This window comes from Delphinapterus leucas, chromosome 19 (assembly GCF_059928025.1).
Source record: "Delphinapterus leucas isolate spDelLeu-1000000601 "Yukka" chromosome 19, BTC_Dleu_Yukka2, whole genome shotgun sequence".
In the NCBI taxonomy this organism is placed as follows: domain Eukaryota; kingdom Metazoa; phylum Chordata; class Mammalia; order Artiodactyla; family Monodontidae; genus Delphinapterus; species Delphinapterus leucas.
Window position 1 is genome coordinate 24,110,289 of NC_143147.1, and position 21,333 is coordinate 24,131,621.

A 21,333-nucleotide genomic window follows, 5' to 3' on the forward strand; every position below is an offset into this window, starting at 1 on the left:
ATGTCAGTAGACTTAATGGTCATGAATGGCAAAAAATTGGCAGTGTATTGGAAATAAATGGAGGTTGAGAAGTAGTGGCAGAGGAGTGAAAAAAGGAAGGTGGGAGGTGGGAAACTCAGTTAATTGGGTAATTCAGATAGCGTTAACACCAAGAAGTCCTAAGAACTGGGGTGTTAGGGAATCAAGAGGGCATAGAAACTTGCATTTATCCTTGGCCCTTCTCTTTAACAACTCTGAGTAACATCTCTTCACCTTCCCATGAAAGTCTTCTACCTTTTATCTCAGATGCTGTTTCTAAGTTGCCTAAGATGATTTTAATTTTCTTTTGCATTTGAGATGAACCGTATTTGTATTCCATCCCCAATCTTTAACACCACCAGTGTATTTTTTTTTTTTTTTTTTTTTTTCGGTACGCGGGCCTCTCACTGTTGCGGCCTCTCCCGTTGCGGAGCACAGGCTCCGGACGCGCAGGCTCAGCGGCCATGGCTCACGGGCCCAGTCGCTCCGCGGCATGTGGGATCTTCCCGGACCGGGGCACGAACCCGTGTCCCCTGCATCGGCAGGCGGACTCTCAACCACTGCGCCACCAGGGAAGCCTCACCAGTGTATTTTGATTTTCCCTATTTTGTCGAAGTAATTAACAGTGAGACATTGGTAAGAGAGGTAGATAGACATGTGTCTCTCCCCCGCCCCTTTAAATTCTTGTTAGTTTACAAGTCAGAAAGATTTCTGGAAAACCTCAAAACTGAGTTTTTTCTTCAGGATCAGAGTGTAAGATTGTGTTCGTTCTCTGCAGTGGTCTGTACTATACAGGCCAAAAGGAAAGTAGCATGGGCCTGATGCAGACACCCTCTGTGGTATTAAATCAGTGGGATTTCCAAGAAACGTGTATAATATGGTGACTTGAGAGTGCTAAGGATTCCCGGCTCTGCTGCTTCTTAGATAAGTTAATTTTTACGAATCTGTTTCTTCATATGTTAAAGAGGGGGAGGTGCTTATAAAAACTATCCTGCCTACATCTCCCATAAAGTATTTTGTGACCTATAAAGTTCTGTGCAGAGTATATTTGAGGTTTTCTTTTTTGGTTGTTTTTGTTTTGGGATATGACTTTACTAATTTCAGACTTTCAGATGTTTCAGTTTCTTACTTAGACCTACGAGAGTGCCTCCTGGCCTTCATTGTCACCTGGTGTGAAGCTTCAGGTCCAGGACAGATAAGCACGTAATAGCTCAGAGTAGAGAGAGGCCCAGTTCCTCCACTGTATACAAAAGCAGGGGAAGGTAGTAACTCAGCCAACTTTGTCGGAGAACACTTAGGTTTGACTTTTTGATGTTCCTTTGTTTTTGTGGCTTAGACTACCATGTATTAGTTTATGTCTTTTGAGCTGTGGATTCCAGTCTCCTTACAGATACTCCACAGAGATTTCACACTTGAAATGTCCAAAATTTAATTCAGTGTATATTCAAATCAACTTCTTCTTCACAGCATATTCTCTTTCTCAGTAGCATCACCATCCCTTCTCACTCTAGAAACCCTAATCATTTAAAATTCTTCCCTCTTTCTTTTATCCTCCTCACTATCAATCACCATGTCTGATTTTAGTTGTGTGATCTAGGCTCATCAGTTAGGCTGTTTTAGTCAGGACCCTGTTATTACAAAGAAGGCATTCTTACTTTCTCAAGAAGATAGGCCTCAGGAAAAACATGAATTAGAGCAGGGCCTGCCCAGATGTAGACAGAGCTTAGATGTCTGTCAGTCCTGGAACCAGCTTGCGCTAATTCTCTCTTGGCTTCACGTTCAAGTCTACCTCATAATTTTTCTCTTTCTGTATTTCTTCAGTTTTAGCCCCAGCTAGTCAGTCCCTCAACACTGCACACTTCAAATTCCAGAAGGAGAACATGTTCAGCTAAAAATACCTGTTTGGCAAAGCCCTTAATGCTATATGCTGGCCAGCCAGTAGATTTCTGGCTGCCCCTAAGTCAAGTACTTGTTCCTAGCCTAGCGGTCGTGTGATTCAGAATAACCTCCTAGTGCTATTCCTTTATCAGGGGCTTTCCTGTGTTTTATTTTTTTTTGAATTGAGTCTTAATGGTTTAATATTGGTTTTCGGTACTTTGGAAATGTCTTTTGAATTCATTTCCCTCCCACTGCCATTAGTGAGACTCTCTTACTAGCTTTAACCTGTACTAATGCAGCATTATTCTCCTACTCCCTAAACCCCACATAACTACTTCCAGGTCATCTTTTTATTTATTTATTTATTTATTTATTCATTCATTCATGGTTGCATTGGGTCTTCGTTGCTGCGCACAGGCTTTCTCTAGTTGCAGTGAGCAGGGGCTACTCTTCATTGTGGTGCGCAGGCTTCTCACTGCAGTGGCTTCTCGTTGCAGAGCACGGGCTCTAGGCGCACAGGCTTCAGTAGTTGTGGCACGCAGGCTTCGGTAGTTGTGGCTAGCGGGCTCTAGAGCCCAGGCTCAGTAGTTGTGGCACACGGGCTTAGTTGCTCCGTGGCATGTGGGATCTTCCTGGGCCAGGGCTTGAACCCGTGTCCCCTGCATTGACAGGCTACTTCCAGGTCATCTGAACGTTGCTTCTGGAGGCAGTTTCCAGTTCAGATCTAATCTTGTCTCTCTCCATTTGTTAAATAGAGTCCCCATATAAAGTCCAGGTTCATATAAAGTCAGGCATGCTGGGTGCTCCATAATTTTGACCTAATTTAGTTTCTAATCTTTTCCTGCTATTGCCTCCTATACACTTTTGCTCCTAGCCTGTAATAGTTAAAGTACCATAAATATAAGGACAGTTGTTGCAGCATTGTTTATAGTGGCAAAAAACTGAAAATAATATAACTGTGTATCAAAAGGAAATTGTTGAATAAATAATGATACATCTCTATTATGGAATAATATGCAATGTGTTAAGTCTAGTTTGCTTGTTACAAGTGATAGAAATGAAATTTAAACTTGTGTGAACCAGGAAAGATATCAATTGCCACATGTACCCAAGAAGATCAAGAGACGGACTGGCTTCTTGCATGACTACGTGCAGAGCTTTGAACAGTGTCATCTGGAGAACATCTGTCTTCTCTGTCTTGACTCTACTTTCTTTGTGTTGATTTTATTCCCAGGCAGCTCTTCCTAAGCTATAGCCAGTGATGGTTTGTGTTCTCCCAGCTTAACAACCCAGTGGAAAAACACTTCTTTCCCAGTAGTAACAGCAGAAGTACTTGTCTCATTGGCCTGAGTCACCTGCCAATTTCTGAGGCAAGGGGAATGGAATTTCTTGGTTGTCTGTGCCCGAATTATGTGCCCATCCCTGGAGCTCAGTGGTGAAGCCAGCTTGAACTGCATGAACTAAAACGGGTGGGGGGATGGGAGCAGGGCTTCCCAAAGGGAAATTGGACTGCCGATATCAGAATGAGGAAAAATGGATTCTGAGCAGGAGAAAGTAACAGAAATCCTCTAATGCACCTTTAAAAAGATCCGGAAGGATGGCTCTGACATTTATCACGCAAGGTGCAGAGGAATATGGGTGTGTATGTGCACAGGCATACGGTATGTATAGACTGTGAAGTGTGTGAAAGTATACATATTAAACTGTTCACATTGCTTATCTCAGGGGAGTGTGATTGGAGCAGGTAGAGGATCAATTATAGTATTTCTATTATATATCTCTGCTGTTTGACTTGTTGCCAGGAGCACATGTTATTTTTGTCAGAGTAATTGAAAATATAAAACCTGAAAGTACAATGAAGAGTTTTCCTCTTAGGAATAGTGTGATGCCTGGCAGTCGCTCTTTGGGTGTCAGTAGTAGCTAAAACTTACTGAGTGCTTTCTCTGCGTCAGGCAAACTGTGCATATTATATACTTTTTCACTTAACCCTTAAAGTAACCTGCTGAGCTATTATTATTACCAGTGATTGACTTGTGTGTAAACTGAAATTTAGAGAAATTGTTAGTCATTCACAAATGCAGGTATCAGTCAGAATGACCTGGGAAATTAAAGCAAGCAAATGTATATATCCCAAGGCCCTACCTGGGCTGCCAAATCAGCATTTCAGGGTAGAGCCTAATCTGTATATCTAACAGACACCCCAAGTGATTCATTCATAGTCAGTTTATAACTGGTTTGTTTGGGAGTCTCACTGGTCAGGTGTTTAATTCATGGTGGTACAACTAGTAAGAATCAGAGTTGGGTTTCAAACCTTAACAACTGCACTATTAATAACATGGTTATTAAAAAGATAACATGTTTATTATCACTGTTAAAATTATACACTAGGTTTTTAGGTTAAATCAGTCTTTGTAGACCAGCATGAAAATCTTACCAGTAGTTATGGGACATATTTCTGTAGGGAAGAATTCTGAATTCTAGGCATCAGATTTACAAATGACCTTTTGCAATAAAGGACAAAAGTTTACTCTAAAATAATTTTGTCATTGGAGCAGCTGTAGTCTGCATTCCAAAGGTTAGCCGAATTGGAACCTTTTTTACTGTAACAACGTATTACTATTACACATTCATGGAATATGGTGGCACAGATAGATGTATTGTTTTGTACAGCAGCGGGCACCAGGGACCGGTTTTGTGGAAGAACAGTTTTTCCGCAGACCCGGCGGGGGTGGGGAGGAGGAATGGTTCAGGCGGTAATGTGAGCGATGGTTCAGGCAGTAATGTGGGTGATGGGGAGCGGCAGATGAAGCTTCCCTCGCTTGCCTACCACTCACCTCCTGCTGTGCGGCCCGGTTCCTAACAGGCCTAGGGGTTGGGGACCCCTGTTGTAGAGCACTGTAGTTTATCCTTTTGTCTATTTAATAAAAAATAAGATAAATACAAAAACAACACACGCCACTCCTCAGTCCCCATCCCCAACCCCCTATCCGTTACACACACACACACACACACACACACACACACACACACAAGCATACTTTGGTTAAACGTTGCCAACATAATTTCTTCTGTTACACCTTTAATGTAAAAACCTGAGTTTCAACTCAGTTTTCCAAACATTTAAAAGGCAAACATGTGGTATTTTGCCTTTTTTAGCATTTATAAGGAAGGAAACCATCATATTAAGGTAATAATTAAGCTTACACAATTAAAATTTGCAAACAACCAGATTGAACTAGGATATGATAATTAACTCAGAAGTAAGTTGAAATAAATTTAATTTTCCTAGTGTGCTTCTCATTCAGCAGATATAATGAACTGAGATAGCAATGCAAACAGTCCAAGTCCACTTCAGCCTGAGTGTACACAAAACATCAAAAATATTACATAGAAAAGAAAGTGAGTGCTGTCCATTGCATTCAGTATGGTGCCACCACTTTCGTGTTCATGGTTGTGGCTATCTTTGAGGTCATTTCTATATTCTTAGTTGTCTTGAGATTTGAAGTTGTCTTGGGATTTGAAGTTGTCTTGGGATTTGAAGTTGTCTTGGGATCCAGATGGAGCTCTGGAGTTGTCTTGGAATTTGGGGTTGTCTCAGAATTTGTGCTGATCTGCTTAGAAGCTGTCATAGAATTTGAGGTCGTCAGTGCTGGAGTTAACTGCAAAGTGTCACCAACCAACAGGAGGAGCAGACTGAGTAATAGCTTGAACATCATTTTCCTGTTTCAAAATAATTATGGAAAATTAATCTAACACTTGGATCACAAGCAAATCTAAGAACTTGCTTTTTTAAAAGTGGTGGTGAGGGGGCAGGGGGAATGAAGGAAACCTTATCTCAGCACTGAGGAAATGCCAACCTTGGTTTAACAAATTTCATAGTTTTTAAGATAAAAGGAAATTCAGAAGAGATCGATATCAACTCCTCTATTTTACAGATGGGCTCAGACAAAGGCAAAAGGATGCATATCTAAAAATGACCAGAACTAGAACCTGAATCTGAGCCTTAGTCTAGTGTTCTTTAGTAGATGGGGACTATGACATAGGCATAGTATAGACATATCCCAAAAGTTTACTAGTAAACCATTTTTAAAGTAAGGCTAATTTTTTTTAATCATATATTCAAATCTAGTGGTTTGCCACATTTGAGATAAAGCAGCTAGCCCATGTTGAACACGGATAGCTATTCTTTTTTTTAACTTAAAGCTCAAACTTTAATTTTAGAAATCTAATATATGCTAAAATTTACATTTGGTTCTAATGTATAATTGAGAAAATTTCAAATTAGTATTAGCTTTTGATGTTTTTTCTTTGAAGATTAAAACTTCAGGCTTTCTCCAGTGTCCCGTGGGGGATCTAATTTCTCACTCACTGTGTGCTGTTTAAATAAAATTAGTAAGTCACGTGTTATAAACCTGACCTGCTATTTGCTCTTTGGAAATAACCTATTGAGTGCTTTCCAAACTGGTGCAAACAGATGGACTGTGGCAGAAATCAAGGAATTCAAATAAAGTTCCTCTAAAATCTAGTGTCTTATTTAAAGAACCCTGTGAATACCACTTTGTTATTCCTCTTATCCATGTGTATATTAGTGAATGTCTTCATTGGATTAACACTAACTGGAGGAATATACTCTTTGCCTGCTGTGATTATCATGACTTAAAATCAAGTAAGTATATTAGAGATAGATTTTTTTTTTCTTAAAGCATCTTGTATATATGTTTAGAGGGTAGGTAGTTTTTGGCTAGGATTATTTTGAAGTTTTAAAAATAATTCAAGAATATAGCATTCTAGGAGTTTAATTTCTAGTAAATAATTATTCTATTAGAAGAGAAGTTAAACTTTATTAACATAAAGCTAAATAAGAAAAGAATTGCATATGAAAGTGATACTTTTCACATTGAGTTTGCAAAGATTTTTTTTAGTACATTAAATCACCCACATTGAAGCACATTAAGTGAATTCTTTAAAGGAATTTAATCTTTCGGTCACTCCTTTTCTTTGATAAGTGGTATACAGGGAAGTTGGGTTGTATTGTGCTAATGTTTTCATCACATTAGCCGGCTCTTTTAAGAAATTGCAGGGCTGTGAACAATGGTATTGACATACAAGGAAATGGCTACCTAAGTGGCAGAAGCACAAGTCAGTACATGTTCCTGACTTGGTTTACTTTGCTATGTAGGTTTCTTTTTCCTCCTGAGTGAAGAGAACCAGTGCTTGCTAAATCTTATTTATATTAGGTACATATTGTATAGAACCTAACTTAACTGGAGATTTGTGTGATCAGACCTAAGAAGTAAATATAAAAACCCTCAGAGTAGATATTGTAAGTCAGAGTACTAAGATAACGCACAGATAACTTTTTATTGCTGCTTCAAACACCTCAATCTCAACTTATTTAAAATTTTAAATTCAGCATTTTCCCCTTCCTATTCTTATACCCAGATATGTTGGGTTGGCTAAAATGTTCGTTTGGGTTTTTTGGTAAGATTTTATGGAAAAAGCCGAAAGAGCTTTTTGGCCAATACATATTTTTCTCACAATCTCTTTCTCGGTTAACTGCGTCATTACCCAGCCAAATGGCTCTCCAACCTTGAATTTCTTATTGTCTTCTTATTGATCTTAAGCTGCCCAAGCCTCTCGGTGATAATTAAGTAAAATTAAAAATTCTGAACACTCCCCACTTAAATGTTTCCCCGCCCCCCAAAAAACCATTTTCAATTATTTAGGTCTTTAAATACCTCCCACTTCTTTATCTTTGCGCAGCTTTCCCCATCTGCCCAAAGTATTTCTTCCTCATTCAAAATTGCATTCTTCCTTCAAGGTCTAACTCTGATGGCAGCACCTTTTTTGAGAGCCTTCCTTAATTCTATACTTCAGAATCAGACATTTTAGGACTTCGTACTTCTAGAGCACTTATCAGAGTCTGTTTTTTTACTATAGATGTATCCTCAGTCTTTGTTCAACCAAATTCTGGCTTCCTTGTGATCAGGTACTACTTCTTTTTTTTTTAACATCTTTATTGGAGTATAATTGCTTTACAGTGGTGTGTTAGTTTCTGCTTTATAACAAAGTGAATCAGCTATACATATACATATGTTCCCATATCTCTTCCCTCTTGCGTCTCCCTCCCTCCTACCCTCCCTATCCCACCCCTCTAGGTGGTCAGGTACTACTTCTTATTCTTTGTACCTGCTAGCACAGTGAGTACTTGTACATAATAGGGTACAACAAACACTGGAATTTGCTGAAACACCTCTTTGTTTCTTCACGTCTGAGGGCTGATATCATTAGTGATGTCTAAAATAATAGACATTTGGTCATTTGCAGTTTTCCCTGCATTATAAAGTCCTATTTCTACTTTCTGGCAGCTGTTTTGAGAGGATTTCTTTATTTGTATGATGTGGATCGTAATGTACATTCATATCCTTTACCTGTGTTACTTAACAAAAATTCAACCGAGTAAATTTTAAAGATCTAATTGGCTTTATTTGAACAATTCATGAATCGGACAGCATCCCATCTAACAAGTAGAGAGGAGCTCCAAAGAATTATGGAGAGGGAAAGTTTTTGTTTTTGTTTTCCACATCTTTATTGGAGTATAATTGCTTTACAATGTTGTGTTAGTTTCTGCTGTACAGCAAAGTGAATCAGCTATATGTGTAAGGTCAGATCTTAACAAACGGCACCACGAAACAGAGGAAAGCTTCAAGTGAGCTTTATTAGGGAGCGCTCCCGGGCGAGGTTCACTGGTCCGAGAGAAAGGGGGCCAGAGAAGTCGCACCCGGGCGAGGGTTGGGCAAGATTTTATAGAGGAAGAAGGGAAAGGGGTGTGGTGAATCTGGGAGGGCGCAGGGTATTCCTTATTTGGTGGTCTTTTTTTTTTCGGGTATCCTGGGGGACCGTTAGTCCCGCCCCTCGAAAGGTGGGAAGGCTGGGCTGGGTTCAAAGTCCCCAGGTCAGTGTCTGGAACTGGGTGGTCAGGAATGTCGCCAGGGCAGTTTCTGGAACTGGGTGGTCCGGAGAATTTTGGTCTGATGCAACCTGTGAATCTGATTGTGTTCCCCTGCCTCGGGCCAGTTGGCCTTACAATATGTATACATATATCCCCATATCTCTTCCCTCTTGCGTCTCCCTCCCACCCTCCCTGTCCCACCCCTCTAGGTTGTCACAAAGCATCGAGTTGATCTCCCTGTGCTATTCAGCAGCTTCCCACTAGCCACCCGTTTTACATTTGGTAGTGTATATATGTCCGTGCTACTCTCTCACGTCATCCCAGCTCCCCCTTCCCCCGCTGTGTCTGTCTGTGTCTTTACTCCTGCCCTGCCACTAGGTTCATCAGTACCGTTTTTTTTAGATTTATGGAAAGTTTTTAAAGGCAAGACAAGGAAGTCATAAACAGAAGTTATTTCAGGCTTAAGTAACCTACCATGGGGGATGGACAGGGTCTGTCTATGTGGCAGATTATCTCGTCTTCCTTTTGGTGCTGACCAGAAAATTTCACTCTGACTGGTTAGGATTACATTCCTGGAGAAGGTTGTAACTGCAGTTAGTTTAGGTATTAAGTCTCCATTTTAGCACAAGTGACTCCATTTGGTGCTTGTTGTTTCTTTCTTTTTTTTTTTCAATAGTATGTAGTAGCAAGTGGCTCTTCAGTGTGGACAGTTAGGTTTCAAAAATCTTTTTGGAAGCTTCCTGAGAAAGTGGATATGCAGATGTGCAAAAACAGGCTATTGTTATGTTAGACTTAAATGTGAGTACCTTTTAGAATTGTACATAAGCAGTTTTACAGTAAAATTTCAGCCTCTTCATTGTAGGAATCTAATACAGGAAAAAGAACACATTTCTCCTTAGTGGCAAAATACATGTTCTGAGGGGAAATGTCTGTCTTTGAACAAGTTTGTCTTCCAGTATTATTACAGTATAATACCGTAAGCCTGTTATCTAATCTTGGCTTGTTATTTATTCTTGTTTTTCATTATAAATGAAGAAAAGTGATTTAATTTTAAAAAGAGGCTTTTCTGTTTCCTTCTCTTGGATAATGGTATCTTCATCCACCTTGAGTTTTAAATGGAAGGCTAAAGATCAATCTTCATTTCTCTTAACCACATACATCTGATTAATCACTAAGTCCTGTTGATTCTGCCTCAAAAAATTTTTTATACTTTATCCTTACATTACAGACTCAGTTTGTAGCTTTATCAGTTGTCTAAGCTGGGGTTAGCAAACTTGTTTGTCAAAGGAGCAGTAGTAAATATTTTAGGCTTTATAAACCACATAAAGTTTTTCTTTTTTTCTTGTTTTGTTTGGCTTTTGGTTTTTATCTGCTCTTTAAAAATATAAGAGCCATTTTTAGCTTGCAGGTCATACAAAAACAGGCCACAAGTAGCATGTGGGCAGGATATCGCCAGTGAACCATAGTTTGCTGCACTCTGTTCTAGGCTGTTGAAATAACTTCCTATTTGGATTCTTTGTCACCGGTATGTTACCCCATCCCCTCCTTCTTCCACATTACTGCCAGAATGATCTCTCTAAAATATGACTGTGTGACTTTTAGATAAAACCTTTTATGTGCTCTATTAACTAAGTTTTTATACTTAAGGCATTCATATACCACCTCTGGGGTTTTTGCGTTTCTTCGTAAGATCTATCCTATTAGTTACTCAATATTTTTTATTGACTTTTCTTAAGGGAAATTTTGTATTATACCATAAACAGAAAACCAGTATTGATAGCCATAACTAGAAAACCAGCAAACAAAAGATAACAGTAAAAAAGAAATATGGAATTATTAAATGACTGTTTCATATACCACCCCATCATATAGGTACCACACTTCAAAAAACCACTGACTTATAAGATAAACCTTTTTTCCTTAGCGTCATACAAGTCTCTTCATAATCTTTTACGCTGTTCACAGTAGTTGCAAGATTGCTGAACTAAAGCAGGAGATTGAAAGTCATTTTGGTAAGAGGCTAGCGATGCTGGCCTTATTCTGGAAATCTCATGATGCTGTCGTCATTGATGTGGTTCCAAGTAAGCCTTGTATGCTTTCTGGGCTGTTCTCAGGAAAGTGTGCTCATGACATATTGCTGAGGGTATCTTTAAGGGCAGTTGTGAAGAAGACTCTAGGAGCTGGCAAAGCCACAAAGTCTGCCCAGAGAGCTCAGAATGCCAAATGAGCATTCTGCACATTACTTCCTCTGTTGGTTAATAAAGTCTTAAAATAACTTTCTCAATTGGTCATTTAAGTTTAATAATAGAAGACTAGTCATCACAGTGTGTAGTAACAGCTGTAGAAAGATGTCTCGCCTTTGCTTCGGCAACACTGACCATCTCACCATTTTCCTACTCTGGCATGCCTCTGTGATTTTGCATAGGCTTACCATTGGCTTTGAGTGCCCTTAACAGAGGGCAGACTCCTACTTTTGATTCAAGACCCATCTCAGTAACCTGACTCTCACTCCTCTAGGCAAGTTAAGAAAAAAAAACAGCTTTACTGAGATATAATTCACATAAAGTTTACCCTTTTAAAAGTGTACAATTTAGTGGTTTTTAGTATATTCACACAGTTGGGCAATTATCACCACTACGTAATTTTAAACATTTCGTCACCGCAAAAAGAAACCCCATAGTCATCAGCAGTCACTCCCCATTCTCCCTCCCCTCAACCCGCTTAGCCCCTGGGAACCATCGTGTGTGTGTGTGTGTGTGTGTGTGTACGTACATGTATACACCACACTTTCTTTTTTTGCTATTAAATATATATATTTTTTTCTTTTATAATAAAGCCTTTTTTTTTAATAACTTCAAACTTACAGAAAAGTTTCAAATATATAGTACGGAGAGTTCACACATACCCTTCACTCAGATTCCCATAATGTTTATAATTTTCAAAACCACAGTACAACGATCAAACCAGGAAATTAATATTAGTATACTCCTGTCAGCCGAACTAAAGACTTCTTCAAATTCTAGTTTCCCCCTTATATCCCGTTTCAGTTCCACAATCCAGTTAGGATCCCACATTACATATAGTTGCTGTGTCCTTCGTCTTCTCCAAGCTGTGACAGTTCCTGAGTCTTTCCATATCTTTCGCTACTTGATAATTTTCATACTCGTGGTCTTAAATATATTTTTATATGCACAGATTTTTCAGCATGAAGAGCCTTCTCTGGTGGGTAACCCATCTCTTGAATCACTTTCAGTCATTAAGGAGAAATGACTGTGGCATTGTGATTTGCTGAAGCGGAGCCTCATACAAGTGTTAGGCTGTTCAGAATGCATCACTTTTATTTTTATTTATTTATTTATTTATTTTTCTTAACATTTTTATTGGAGTATAATTGCTTTACAGTGGTGTGTTAGTTTCTGCTTTATAACAAAGTGAGTCAGTTATACATATACATATATCCCCATATCTCTTCCCTCTTGCATCTCCCTCCCTCCCACCCTCTGTATCCCACCCTTCTAGCTGGTCACAAAGCACCGAGCTAATCTCCCTGTGCTGTGCGACTGCTTCCCACTAGCTATCTATTTTACATTTGGTAGTGTATATATGGCCATATATACACTACCACTCTCTCACTTTGTCCCAGCTTACCCTTCCCCCTCCCCGTGTCCTCAAGTCCATTCTCTAGTAGGTCTGCCTCTTTATTCCCATCTTGCCCCTAGGTTCTTCATGACCTTTTTTTTTTAGATTCCATATATATGTGTTAGCATCCAGTATTTGTTTTTCTCCTTCTGACTTAGTTCACTCTGTATGACAGACTCTAGGCCCATCCACCTCACTACAAATAGCTCAATTTCATTTCTTTTTATGGCTGAATAATATTCCATTGTATATATGTGCCACATCTTCTTTATCCATTCATCTGTAGATGGACACTTAGGTTGCTTCCGTGTCCTGGCTATTGTAAATAGAGCTGCAGTGAACACTGTGGTACATGACTCTTTTTGAATTACGGTTTTCTCAGGTTATATGCCCAGTAGTGGTATTGCTGGGTCATATGGTAGTTCTATTTTTAGTTTTTTACGGAACCTCCATACTGTTCTCCATAGTGGCTGTATCAATTTACATTCCCACCAACAGTGTATGAGGGTTCCCTTTTCTCCACACCCTCTCCAGCATTTATTGTTTGTAGGTTTTTTGATGATGGCCATTCCGACTGGTGTGAGATGATATCTCATTGTAGTTTTGATTTACATTTCTCTAATGATTAGTGATGTTGAGCATTCTTTCATGTGTTTGTTGGCAGTCTGTATATCTTCTTTGGAGAAATGTCTGTTTAGGTCTTCTGCCCGTTTTTGGATTGGGTTGTTTGTTTTTTTCATATTGAGCTGCATGAGCTGCTTGTAAATTTTGGAGATTAATCCTTTGTCAGTTGCTTCATTTGCAAATATTTTCTCCCATTCTGAGGATTGTCTTTTCATCTTGTTTATGGTTTCCTTTGCTGTGCAAAGGCTTTTAAGTTTCACTAGGTCCCATTTGTTTATTTTTTGTTTTTATTTCCATTTCTCTGAGAGCTGGGTCAAAAAGGATCTTGCTGTGATTTATGTCATAGAGTGTTCTGCCTATGTTTTCCTCTCAGAGTTTGATAGTGTCTGGCCTTACATTTAGGTCTTTGATCCATTTTGAGTTTATTTTTGTGTATGGTGTTAGGGAGTGTTCTAATTTCATTCTTTTACATATAGCTGTCCAGTTTTCCCAGCACCACTTATTGAAGAGGCTGTCTTTTCTCCACTGTATATTCTTGCCTCCTTTATCAAAGATAAGGTGACCATATGTGCATGGGTTTATCTCTGGGCTTTCTATCCTGTTCCATTGATCTATATTTCTGGGGTTTTTTTTGCCAGTACCATAGTGTCTTGATTACTGTAGCTTTGTAGTATAGTCTGAAGTCCGGGAGCCTGATTCCTCCAGCTCCGTTTTTGTTTCTCAAGATTGCTTTGGCTCTTCGGGGTCTTTTTACACCACAGTTTCTTTATCCGTTTGCCCATTGATGGATACTTAGGTTGTTTCCACATCTTGGCTATTTTTAATAATGTTGCAATAGACATGTGGGTACATAGGATATTATTTTCCTGTTCATCTATTGGACTTTTAGCTCCTAGATCTTAGATGTCTTTATCTGGATACACAGAGGATCTAGCAGAGCATGTGGCATTTCATAGAACACTTAATAAATGAACTTAGCTTTTAATGATTATATGTATGTAATCATTCAGTGCTAGTGTTAAGACTAATCGCCAGTTTTAATTATGGACACACATGACTCTAGTTTAAAGGAAGAAGACTTGATTTAGTAACAGTGATTAGAGTTGGAGTCCTGAATTGAAGCAAAAGGTTACTCAAGTGGTTTTGTTTTCTGTGATTCTTGGTTTATAGAAGTATAGTGGCCTTGGCTGTTAGTGAAACAAGGCTTTGGTTTACTCATCAAGGATGATTTAGTGATTTATGACTAGACAGTACTTAAAAAGAAACAGTGGCTGCAATCCATCTATTTTTATGAAAACACAGTTTTTTTTTTGAATCAACTGTGGTTCACCTCTTTTAGTGTAAATATATAATCCTTGAAAGGCAATAATCCTGAGATGTATTTATGAGGTTTGATTTTATGAAACAATAGGGAAAAATTCTAAAACAAGCATCTAAGGGTAAATACATCCAAGTGAATATTGCTCCCTTCAGAAGAGCCGCTGTTGGAGGTGATGTACTTACTTCAAACCCTGATGCCTTTGAGTACACATTTTTAGGGAAATACATTTTTGGACGTGTTGTCAAAGTCTAAAACATGTTCTTTTTAAATGTGGTGGGGAAATCTTCATATTTGAAATTTTTAATGATGCAAAATGTCATTTAGTAATATATTTGTTTAAGATGAGTTTTTTCTTGTGTGACATATAAACTGGCTCTTAGTAATATTTGAAAGGAGGGGCCCCAAAGGTGTTTTCACTAATGACAGCCTCATTGGAATAAGAGTTTAAAGACTCAAACATAACTGCTTTGAAGAAAAATGTAAAGAAATTTAGATATGTGACATTTATGTTTAAAATTTAAATCAGTTTATAGTCAACTCATTGTTAATATATGAAGATATTTTACTAGTTTCAGGTGACTCCTTCATCCTTTGATTACTTTTACTATGTTTTAAAGAGACTAGCCTTTACAGTGTGTTTCTAAGTTTATATTTAATGTCCTGCAGCTTTTTTTTTATAATTTAGTGTCAGGGCAAGAGACTCGTAACACTTCATCAAAGTATACTTTGTTAAGCAAGAAAGATTTCATTTACTCAATTGTAGAAAAGCCATACCATGAGGAAATACTAGAGCCTGTAGATAGATGAAATTATTTTTAAACATTTATTGGCTTTCTTTATTTGTCATTGGTATGAGGAAATGCAGCTGAGTATCTGATGCTAAGTGATAGAACTGGTAAATGGGTGCGGCTGTGTGCCAGTTACTCTTACACTATACAGTGTCTCAGGTGCAGTTGTGGTCACCGAGGCTCTGGGTGGCAAGGAAGGGCCTTCCAGTGGTTTTTGTGGTGTATGGCATCTTTATTTTTCCTTAGTGGTTTTTTGTTCTTTTATTTCTTGATGAAAAGCCATTAAATCTTAGTTTATTTTCTGTTGAGGCAAGCATTTGACAGGCATTTGAACTCCCTCAGCCTTCCAGAAGTGTTCACTTTGTTTTTTTGAGCTGTGACTGTGGGCAACAAAATAGCACAAAGTAAAGAACTACATTTCCTGGTATTGAGTATTTCATCAGATTTATTTGATACTTGGCCTTGAGATACCCATTTGAAATATTCAGATATCTAATTTTTTACTGATAAATCATATTTTCCATGGAATAAATAAATAACAAACCTTGTAAATTAGTTATTTGAAGTGTAACTAAAGAAGACAGATACATGGGGAATTATGTACCACTATGGGTTCAGTTATCTCCATTTCTGATCTTTTTAATTACCGAGAATCTCTTATACAAGACATAGGAGTAATATTTACAATATTTATGTAGCACCTACAAAGTGCTTTAATATACATGTTTTATCTGTTCTTTAAAATACCCATGTGGAACACGTGTTCTTAACAAGATTTTTACCAGAGGACACGTTTAATCGTTTACCCAAGATAACAACACAGGCTTTTGGTGACAGTCTTATCTCACGCTCTTTCTATTAAATCCCAGTGTACTTTAAATACTCTTCGAATTGTTTTGATCAGAAAAAACTACAGTTTTGCTGCTTTTATTGTGTGTTTGTGTGTGTATGTTTAATTTCTGTACTTAGATTTCATCAATAACTTCCAACAAATTCAGAATATCAGGCCATGGTTTATTGAAAAGATAAATGGGTGTATTGGGCATATTTCTCAACTGGTTCCTGAACGTGTTTAACAGAGTTGGGGCCGTTGAACCAAAGTGACATTTCGTAAAACATGAGCTTCTTAAGAGCCTCACTTGTATCACAGTTTTCTTGTTTTGGTTTGGTTTTTTGGCGGTACACGGGCCTCTCACTGTTGTGGCCTCTCCCGTTGCAGAGCACAGGCTCCGGGCGCGCAGGCTCAGCGGGCATGGCTCACGGGCCCAGCCGCTCCGCGGCATGCGGGATCTTCCCGGACCGGGGCACGAACCCGTGTCCCCTGCATCGGCAGGCGGACTCTCAACCACTGCGCCACCAGGGAAGCCCCAATGTATCACGGTTTTTAAAGTGTGGAGCAGACTAATCTGCTTAACACATTATTAACACATTGAGGCGGCTTTTTTTTTTGTTTCCTTGATTTCCCTTGAGCAATCTACGTGTACTAAATTGTTCACAGGTATCAGAATTAACCGTTCTCTGAAATTGTTCCAAATTGTTCCCACTGCCCAGAACTAATTTCTTATATGACAAGTAGCAGCCTAGCCAAATCCCCTTCATTCATAACTTTTCTTTCATCTCTCTTTTTCCCTGGACTATGAAGCTAAGACTTTGACCTATTGGAAGAAACTTAAGCTCTAGAATAAGAAAGACTTGAGGTTTGACTTGGTCTGTCTTAAGTAGGTTATTATTAGCGCACCAGTCATATCTTTGATCTGTATTAATTCATCCTTTTATTTAATAAATTCAGATCAAGCTGGCCCCTCTTCCCACCCCGCCCTGAAAAAAGACCTCCTAGCAGGAGGTGATAATCTACACAGAGATAAAAAGGATGAATAAAGGTTTGCCAGGGGAAGAAGAGGGAAAGGAGTGTAGTGGTGAGGACGTGAAGAATCTCTGAGAGCCTGATGGCAGGAGGGAGCATGGTGAATTACAGGGACAGAAAGATGTTTTGTTTGAACTATACAGTGTGAGGGAGCTGGAAAATCTTATGATGATACTGTAAAGGGTGGCAAGGGCCCGATCATATAGTAAGCCATATTGAGAATTTAGATTTTATTCTGAGACATGGGAAATTATTGAAAGTTTTTTGGAGGGGTTTTTGTTGTTGTTGTTCATTTGCTTTGTTATTAGGAGAGAAAAGAGCTTGTCTGGTTAGATTTGTTGGAGAACAGTCCTGACAGCAGTTAACCGTGTAGAGCTAACGTAAGCTAATATAATAAGTATGTGCTTCCAAGAAATCTGATCGTGCATCTCTGTCTCTGATCTTTATTCCATGATACCCTCTAGTTTCTTAACCACCCCTCCCTATTCACAGTTCATTTTGCATCATCTCATTTTCTTACTCAGCCTAGAGCCCTTGGACAGCTGTTTCAATAGTTCTTTTCTAAGATCTCTTGCATTTTTCAAAGACAAAGCAGGTGATAAAACACACTTGGTATACATATTAGCATTTTGGTATATTTATCTTTTTTGTTGTTTTTATACATAGTTCTATAACATACATGTTTATATATCCTATAGTTTTCGCTTATCTTTCTAGTATATGCATTTTCCACTTTTCAAACTTAAAAAAAACCTCTACATAAATATTTGTATTGGACACGTAATATTCTGGCCCGTGGGTCATCATGTACTTGACCAGTTTCCTAATGGTAGATATTTAGCATTCTGTTTTTCTTGCTATTAGAAAGAATGCTGGTATTTACCTAGAATTTACTAGGTTAAAGGTTGAAATATTTTAGGTTTTTGATCATTGCTGTGTTGCCCTCCCGCGTAATTGGTATATTAATTTAAAGATATGCAGATTATGACTTGTTGAATGAGGAGGCACAAGCCACCCACTTGGGGTTGGCAAGTAGCTCCCTCAATTTTCAAGGGAAGTGAAAACCCCTGGGGTCATTTTGATTGAAGGCTCAGTTTCAATACACTCAGAAAAAGGAAGCAAAGTCACAAGATTTATTATTTAGAGATCCCAGAAACGTCTCCGGGGGCTGGGGGTGTGCACAGTGAGCTGGGGGAAGAGCAGTCCTCTTCCCCAGTTCAAGAGATACAGTACAGGGTAGGAAGCACCTCTTGTAAGGTGGTTGGGATGACAGTCACTTAAATTTTTACAGGCTCGACTCTAAGTGCTTATTTTAAAAGGTGCCCCAGGAAAAGCAAAGTGGGAACTTCTGGTGGTAATCCTAATTTGAGTCCTTATCTAAATGTCCAGACTCTGGGTCTGTGTAGGGTTGTCATACTGTAAAATGCTTAGGCAGCAACTCAGAATAGCTATTTTCTCATCGCAATTGCCAATTGCTGTCCCAAAGAGTTGTACCAGTATGTGAATGTGACTATTTCCTAATGTCTTCCCCAGCATTGATTTTTTTTTTTTTTTACTTTTTAAAAAATTGCTTGCTGTTTCAGTAATAAGCGTGGTATCACATTTTGTTTTTATTTCTCAGTTATTATGTGGTTTGCCATATTCCCATATACTTATCAATCCCCATGCTTCCTATCTTTTAAACATTCTGTTTGTGTCCTTTACCCACTTATCCATTGGGAAATCTAAGTATTTTTCTTATCAATTTTATGAGCATTTGATTAACAATCTCCTTTACGTTTTTCTCTTTGAGTATTTGTGTGTGTGTGTGTGTGTGTGTGTGTGTGTGTGTGTGGTACGTGGGCCTCTCACTGCTGTGGCCTCTCCCGTTGCGGAGCACAGGCTCAGCGGCCATGGCTCACTGGCCCAGCCGCTCCGCGGCATGTGGGATCTTCCCGGACTGGGGCACAAACCCGTGTCCCCTGCATCGGCAGGCGGACTCTCAACCACTGCACCACGAGGGAAGCCCTATGTCTGTTGTTTTTTATTCTGGAATAATGTTTAAAAGATTGATGGTAATGGGCATTGTTGTTTTGATTCTGATTTTAGTAGAAATATAATATTTCACTTTTAAGCATGACATTTACAGTACATGGTATCATTCCTTATCTAGTTCTTACAATGTATTTCATAAGGAATAATCTTATAAAGGTTTTAAACTGACTTTTGTGTGACATTTTTGGTGTAAAGGAATTTGCTGTTGCTTCAGAACGTTGTTATGGAAGGTTATTGAATAGCACATATTTGTCATCTTTTAAGTTAGGCATAGAAGACATTTTCTCATTCTGCTGTGATAAGAGAATGTTTCTCTTTCTTCTGGGTCTCCGTCTCACTAACATCTGAACCTGAATCCTGGAGGGTGAAGGATCAGGGACTGAAGCAAAAAATATACTATTTCATTTTCTTGCTCTTAGAGTGTGGCGCTTGGGTGTTTACATATGTGGGAATTTCTCAGAGCATGGGTTTGGACACAAACATATAATAATACTAACAGCAAAATTACTGCATGTAGAATGTGGGGAGCCAAGACACTGTGATAAGACTGTATATGAATTATGCCATTTATTCCTCAGGAAAAAATACCCACTATGAATAAGTTCTGCCAGCCCATATGACTTAGGGCATTGGTAACTTGCCCAGGGTTGTACAGTTGAGAAGCAGCAGAGACAGGATTTAGGCCTAGAACATTTGACACCAGAGCACAATACCCTTCACCGCTATTTTATCCCTTATTGCATTTGCTTTTGTGTTTGTGCTCTTATTTGAATTCTCTTGACTGGGGAGAAACAAAAGTTACTTGTAAAATGAAATCAAACCTTAGGGATGGATGGATGGATATATAACTTACGAGCTTGAGAGATAGACACTGAGGATAATACATTTTGAAATGTTTATGGAGCCCAATAATAAGGTAGTTCTTGTTTGAGTGGCAAATACTGCTCCCTACTCCATCAGTAATGATAAGAACACAATTTCCTTAGAAGGAAGTGTGTAATTACTATAAGGCTAGATAATACTTCTTTCTGAGGACTTAAGAGCCTGTGTGGTTGACATATGTTGTACTTGTAAATTTACTGCCTTTTTTTCTCTGCATTTTGCAGACACATCAGTAAGATTGGCATAATGTATAGGTGCTGCTAATGCTATAATACATAATTTCACTTTCTGGTCACTTTTCCTCATAGGATTTCTAAGACAGCATTGAATTTTTGGCACCCTCAGAGTGAAAGACAGTTACTTTTAAGAAACCTACTTTCTGTGCAATTCTGTGTGTGGTTTTTTAAAACAAGATGCAAGTATGTGGTAGATTAGGAAACATCTAAGCAATTAGCCTCTACCATTGATGGTGAAGATACTAGATTGTTGATTGGGAGGGAGGAGAAACAGCTTGCCCATTTTCAAATCATTTAGGGACTATTTCATATAATTTCTTTTCTTCATGGTGAGATTCCCTCCTGACAATAGTGAGCCAGTTAGGTTTGCCAGGGCAGAAAAATGTTCAGGAGTCACTGCACTAAGTCAGTATAGGAGAGGAACTGCTTCATTGAAGCTTAGAAGTAATTTTTCCATAAGCCTGCCCCTTAAAAAGAAAGAAAGAAAGAAAAAAGAAAGAGCACATTAGAAGGTTGTTACTTTTCTCTGTCTCTGAATAGAAATGCTTCCAAATGTGGAAAGAAATCTTAGTTTTAAAATTCCTTAGGAAGGAGCCCAAAAATTTCTATCTGTAGTCTTTTACCAACTCTAAGAATACTTGAAATAGATTCTTCCTTATGTCTCACAAATTAAATTCCTCATTTGTGGCTCACCCATTTCAGTTATGCTGTCTTGCATTTTAATCTAGCTGTGTTGCTGGGCCTCTTTTTCTGACTCTTGGCTATTACTTATGTGTTTCTCTGATTCAAAAGATGGCTTACTTGTATTTTTGTAGAAAATTCTCAGTTTCCTTCTAGTTGAAGTCCCAGTGCAGTCTGGAGTGTCAGGATCTGTCCCATGCCCAGCTGTATTCCTATTGTCTCTTTTATTGGGTTCATCACCTGGTCGTAGCACCAGATGAATCCCAGCCTTCTTTCCCTTTCTCCTTTCCTTTTCCTCCCCTTCCTTAGTACTGCCCATATTTGTTAGATCCCCATGATTTTATCCTGAAACTAATCTTATTTTTAACTTAGGTAAGTCAGATTCTAACTTCCAATGTGCAAAAGATAAATTTCCC

At 38.6% G+C, this 21,333-nt stretch overlaps 1 protein-coding gene across 9 annotated transcripts in view; it reads left to right on the forward strand.

The window, feature by feature from the left end:
• The window catches only part of NF1 (neurofibromin 1), a 255,886-nt gene that overhangs the window by 161,138 nt on the left and 73,415 nt on the right, over positions 1 to 21,333 (forward strand). The window lies entirely within an intron of this gene.